The sequence below is a fragment of the Mycteria americana genome, chromosome 3 (genome assembly GCF_035582795.1).
Source record: "Mycteria americana isolate JAX WOST 10 ecotype Jacksonville Zoo and Gardens chromosome 3, USCA_MyAme_1.0, whole genome shotgun sequence".
NCBI classification, from domain to species: Eukaryota; Metazoa; Chordata; class Aves; order Ciconiiformes; family Ciconiidae; genus Mycteria; species Mycteria americana.
Window position 1 is genome coordinate 93,543,814 of NC_134367.1, and position 6,694 is coordinate 93,550,507.

Genomic DNA, 6,694 nt, shown 5'->3' on the forward strand with positions numbered 1-6,694 from the left:
TTCATCTGGAAAAAGAAAGAAAAACAAAACAGCACAAAGCTCAAACCTATGCATTCCAAATTGGCATACATGTATTTTTCTTACCCCATCTCCCCACAAAAATAGGTGTGTATGGGGAGCACCCACTCTGAATTAAAGTAACCTGGTTATAAGATTTCCTACAAAATTCAAGTTATTGCACCCTTCACCAAGTTATAAGCCCTCAAGACCAGAGAGTACTTTCATAGGCTTCCCTAACCAAAACTGACAGCTGCACTCCCCTGTGGTAATTTGACTGTAATCTGCACTGCAACTACATGATGCCTGCTCAGGTTTGCATCTTGAATCCTGCAGGTTTCCTTTGTTTTCCAACACAACTAGTAATGATGGTAAATCTGGGGAGAGGAAAAAAAAAAAGAGAACATGCTCTTACTGTTTTAAACTCAGAGAAATAGCACTGCAGGGAGCACTGATTTCCAAGCTAGGATGAGGGCCAGAAGCATCCTTCACTCTTACTGCTGTGGGCAAAGAACAGGCATTAGCAAAAATATGGTCTTTATTTCCTGTGGTGGGTCAGGTGACAGGTCACAGCAGGCTGACCGCACAGCTACCGTTACAGCGTAGAGCTTGCACACAATGAAAATGATGTGGTAGAGAATTTGAATAGAGAATTTGGTTATGATCCAGGCTGTTGATGGATCTGTTGAGATAAGCCTTTTAACACCTTATAAATGAAATGTTCATGTGCAACTTCATTCTTAACATCATGTAAGAGTTTTAAACAGCATTTAATCTGTAAACCTCAGCCTGTTGCTTGCAGGCTTTTAAAAGTTAGTTGTAACTCTTGCTCGGAAAGGTACCTGCTTTCCTATTTCTATGAGGCCCACAAACCATGCCTGTCTTCATTTTGTTGTTGGATAAGAATGTTCCCTGTACATAATCTTATCTTCTCACTTACCTACTCCCCAAGATACTTAGAAACTTCTTGCCTAAGCTGTTTAAAAGGGTAGGTGCTCTATGTTCTTCAGAGGAAGGCCTTTTTCAAGGATGCATTTTTTTCCATGTATACTGTCATCAAGGCATAGACTCACATTTAAGAAAAGTGACATCTTCTACAGAAGCAGCTCCCACTTTCTGGGGGACCATTCTACTAGCAAATAGACTGCTTAAGTTTCAACCCGCTGTAGAGATTTCATCAATGAATCTCTAGCAAGCCTGGTAGCTTTGGTCAGTTAGGTACTTACCTCAGCAGCAGTTGCAGATCAAGCATAGACTGCAGGCTCACACAGCTGATCCTTCTAAGCAAAATATTGCAGTGTCCAAGGAGAAGGACTCATGCTAAGTGAAAATTTCAAGCACCTGCCTTTGCTTTAGGCATTTCAAGAAGGGGAACACAGAGTGTGTTGCTGGCAGGAAGCGTTCACAGCCACTGGAAAACTTAAGAAAAAGACACTGCACAGAAATACAGCCTTTTTTCACACACCCCCAAAAAAGGAACAGACTCATCATAGACATTGTAATAATAATAAAAAAAAAAGGCATTAACAGGCTGTGTGCAGCAGAACCCTGAGCTTCTAGTTCCACAGCAAGCACCTGACTGGGGAGAGCTGACAGGGCACAAGCAACCATTTTAAGGAGTTGGTATAAGATGAGCTCTTTACCTTGGAGGAGGCCTGAATACATGCAATTAATAAAAATCTTTTTTCTCTCCGTACTTCAAGTTGACATCTTTTTCTGAACAGGGGCAGGACAATTTTAATTCCCCAATCTGGGCAAAGCAACAAAGAATTTCTTGTTCTCCTCCCCCGACTTAACAAAAGCCATCACAGTTCCCAACTGAGCTGTGTGCCTCTGCTAGTCTTGGTGAAATCCTGCCTGCTAGAAGTGGAGCAATTCCAGGAGAGTGTCCAGGAAAAAGTGTCCTAATGACAAGACCACTGGATTAATTAAGTAGCTAAAGTGAGATACAATCCCAGATGATGCTGGATACTTCTACTACATCCATTCATCCCTGTCTCAGTCCTCAGGATCTTTTAAGAAACTGGAGGGGGAAGGGAGGTGTTTTTAAAACAAACAAACAAAACACCAATGCCACACCACCCCCCCAAAAAACAACCACCACCACCACACAGTGGAAAGAAGGAAGATTATGCCAAACCTTATTTACAGCCTGATCTGCAAATGCCAAAGAATACAAGCAACAAGAGTAGATGAAAAATGCAAGTGCTTGAATAGACCCTGTAAGAGATGATTTGGCTGTTAGAGCCAAACCCCAGGACTTTCTGTGCTTGTGCAAAACCTGCAGAAAGCCTCGTGCTGCAAATAAGGGAGCTTCAGCCTTGCTGTCGACTTTACACAGTAGTCCTGAGTGCTATGCAAGGAGTCAAGGGGACATGGGCTCCTTCAGAGTGAAATGCAAAACCAGGTTTGTACTGCAGGTCTATCCTCTGCTTTAGATCTCCTCACAGTCTTGCCCTCCTCTGCCCCCTCAGTCTTACCCAGCTTTTGGGGCTTTAAAAGAATAATCCCAGCTCTACAAAGAAACATTTTCCTAGACACAAGCTATCTTCTCAGAGGAGCCTTCATCAGGCAGGTGAAGTCGGGGGGGGGGGGGGGGAACACGACATGACAGGGGACAGTAACATGCTTGCTGACCAGAGCTAGTCTGAAGCATGGATTTTCCCCAGCTGGGAAAGGTGAGCCTCTTTCCTTTCAGTACAGAAGAAGATAAAAAGCTGAACTGCAGAGCAACTTTAGGGGCAGCTGCCGCCTCAAATTTTACATTTTCCAAAACGGAGTGGAGTGGCTGCTGTCATCTCTGTGGACTGTTGCTCTGTGGAAGCCAAAGTGAAAGCATGCACTAACACAGCCCGCAAGGTCTTCCTAATGGGGAGCCTGGAAGCCTTTGGCTGAGACAGCCTGAGCAGCCACAGGAAGGTCCTCGCAGCCTGGGACACTAGTTCTAGAAGCTTTAGGCATCTGTATGGGAAATAGCTGCATGTGAAGGATCCTGGACACAGGGGGGGAAAAAAAAAACCAAAATAAAAAGATAGAGAACAAATAACAGACAGATAGGGAGCAAGCGTGGGAAGATGCATGCTAAGAGAGCTCTCCCTCTCTACGTGACACCAAGAATGGAAGGGGATCCCAATGGAGACCAAGCAGAAGGGGAAGGAAGGAAGGAAGGAAGGAGATCTGAATGCAGATTTCATGGAGACACAAGAGACAGGAGAAACAAGGGCTTGTTGTTTCATGATCATCGTAGCCAAAAAAATCTAACCAAGGTTTGCTTCATTCAGCATCAGCCTGCTAACTGATGGGCCTCTGTACAGCAAAAAAATAGCTCCAAGTACTTCTCAAGAGAGTCTTGACAACAGAGTTGGCCCACCCAGGGACACTGGAGAAACAGATGTAACTTTGGAACAAGTTTTTGAGTTATCAGCACTGATCTGAACTGGATTTTCAAAATAAGCACTACAGCCAACAGGCTAAACTCATTGGAAAATCTGTGTGCTGAACTCTAAAGTGCTGTTTACAGCTGCTGACAATCTGGTCCTAGGAGACAGAAAAGCCATCAGCAAAAGGCTACTGCTGGGGCAGTATGAAATTTAGCCAGAAAGTCTGCTTTTTCCATGAGTTAAGCCAATGCCGGAAAGTTTAAAGGGTCCTTATCACCTTCATCTCTGCTTCATGTGTGAAAACGAGTTATGACCTTCCACCTGCCCACAGCACAGGCAGACTCCCTCTTTCTTTGGTTTTACAATAGTGTTTTCCTACTTTTTGTACTTGTTTTTCTCTCCTCTGTTGTGGGAAAGACCCACGTGGACAAGAGGGGAAATTACTGGACAATAAAGGGGAAACAATGACACTGACAGCACTCAGAGCTGTAAAAAGCACAAAGTAAACACAAGAGAAAAATATTTTTTCCCTTCTACCCTTGTTTGTTAGGCCATTAGAGGTGCGACTTATTTTCAGCCAAAGAGGGGAGAAGGCAATGTTTACAGCTGGTAATAGCACTTGCTTTTTCAGTTTGTGTCCCTTTGAAAAGGCATAACCTGAAACAAACAAGCACATGAGTATTTTGAGAGCCTACATAGGGGAAACAGAAGTTCACATCCACCTTGGTGCACTGCTCTCCGATCACGATACTGGTGTGATTCTAACCTAAGGGTATGCTAGAAGGCTGATAAAGCAAGCTTGCAGTTTAGCATGAGCCAGCTTGTCTGGGACTGCTAAATCACGCTCAACACCTTAAAAATGCATACATACTTCTGTAGCATCCCTGTTGTCTGAGAAAAATCAGAAGTTCAGAGAGGAAGCAGGATCACAAGCCTGACAGTCTTTAGCAGCAAAGAGTCTCTACTGCAGTACTAGATATGGCAAAACTAAGAATAAATCATGTGCAATGAGCATAGAGTTGAGGGCTTTTGTGTGCTGGCCTTCATTAACCTAACAGGGAGCTGAATTAACTTCTAGTACTCTAAGAACCCGAGCCTTTTGGACACCCAAAGGAGTCATCAGATCTTAGTGAGAATCCTCTTACTCCCCACTCACCTCTTCCCACTTCAGCACAGTTTAATTTTCATTTTCCAGGTGCATAACCCATATGGGGAATACTCTTATGCCACAGGACTCCTCAAGCTCCAGCCACTTCTCATAGCTATCTACACCTTGCTTCCCTTCTTCCTAGTTCTGTCTTAGGTACTTGAGTGGTGTCTAGTTTCTAATTAGGCCAGAGGTTGGTTGAGGCACTTGCCACTTTCATTAATTCAGATGCCAACAGCAGTTTAATGGAGACACATAGTCAAAGTTCCCATCATGTTAAAGCAGGTTACCCACATGCTCTGGCTAAGAGTCTAACCCATAGCTAGAGGAGCCCCTCTGGGGGCCACCAGCTGTAATGGCACATCACCATGAAACTAAACACTTCAGGGGTTTGACTAGAGAAGTAGAGGAATCTCATCAAGCAAGCTAGGGATTACCAGCCAACACCAATCCTAAAGATGATAAACTACTCAGGGAATAGCTACAAGCAAAAAGGCTTCCTGGGATGAGCAATGCATGGTGAAAGCTCAGCTTGATGCCCTTTCCCTTGTTGCGTTACTGTTTTGCACACAGTAAGGAATAAATTTTTATCAGTTTCTTAGATCTGTAAGGAAAACCCAACCACGACCACAGTGCATATAGATCATGGTATTCTGAGTCACGTACTAATGTGCCCGATGTGGCAAGCGTGTGTCCCGCTCCCCATACTTATTTTACTGCACAATGACAACACTTGAGAGAGGGTGATCCTAATAGGTGGAATGGAAGGGCAATGCAAGTGCAGCCTTTAGGAAACAAAAGTTGCTAGAGGAGAAAGGCAGATGGCAAAATAGAACAAGATGCCTAAAGCTTGTGGAAGAAGAGTGGCAAGAACAACCATGGTTAAAAGGAAGAACACTTTGTTCCCCTGTATAAATGCTTGCTTACTTAATTGCCTTCTTGATCTGCTGGAGTTCTGCTTTCAGTCATGATGCACAATGAAATCGAGCACGTATATCCAATCCACCACAAGCCTAAATCTCCACAACCCATCTCTCCTCTCCCAGCTTCCAGTTAAGAGATTCCTTCCAGTGCGGCAGGAATCATGTTTGGAAAACAGTAAATAACAGAGCATCATACAGACAATAACAAAGCAGTGGCTGTTTGCTTTCATTAATCAAAGCTGCTCTCTCCACATATACAAAGCTTGTTTTCTCTGGAGAACAAAGAAGTCACAGCACACTAGGAGGAAACAATAGAGTAAGGAAAAACAACAACAGCTGGCAGAAGCAAAGTGTTTTCTTTCCTGTTGGAAGAGTAAAGCCTCCTGTTTTGCCTTCTTCTGAATTTTTTTTTTTTTTTAACTTTCCGCCTCAAACAGCAATAAAGTGGAACTTGGCTTACCCTAAGTCCTGGAAGAGGGAGGAGGAGAAGCAACATATTCTGAGGAGAAAAAGCTACCTGGAATAAGGGGAAGGGCAAGCTCTGTGCTCCTACCCCACCGCAGCATCATTTCACCATGTCACAGTGTGCAAAAGTGAGACTATCCACTGCACCAACTGTCATGGCAGAGAAACTGGCAGCTCTAGCACAGAAAGAAGTCTCTGAAGGTACTGATGCAACTGAACCAAAGGCTCTCTGAAGAGCCTCTGTTCTTTCTTGCTAGGAACAAGTTTGCAGCACTTGAATGCACTGACAGAAAACACCAGCCTCTTTACAGTGAGGAGCAGTGTGAAGAAAAGCAGAAGCTGTCAACTTGAAGATATTACACTCCCAGCACAAAGCTCTTTAACTCTGTCAGTCTCTCTACCTTTACCAGTCCAGGACTGACTCAGTTGTAGGAATCTTAATTCTTAAAAAAACCACTAATTATTTTTGCATGAATGCGGCTAGTCACCAGCTAATGCTCACGACAAGGTATTAGTCTCCCACAAGGGAGATACCTTCTCTGGAGCATCCCGCTGTAAGAAATACAATACCTTTGTGAAGCAGCAACATTCATTTTTAGATGATCATAATTTGAACTGTATTATGCTGAGATAGATCTATATCAGTGACCCTCAAAGACCTGGATTCAATATGGAAAACTTTTCCCTTGTCAGGCTTGTTAATTTTTTTTGAAACATTAAAAAAATAGAAAAGACATGAAGTCAGATTCCCAAGTGTCTTTCAGAGACCTTCGCTTCCAACT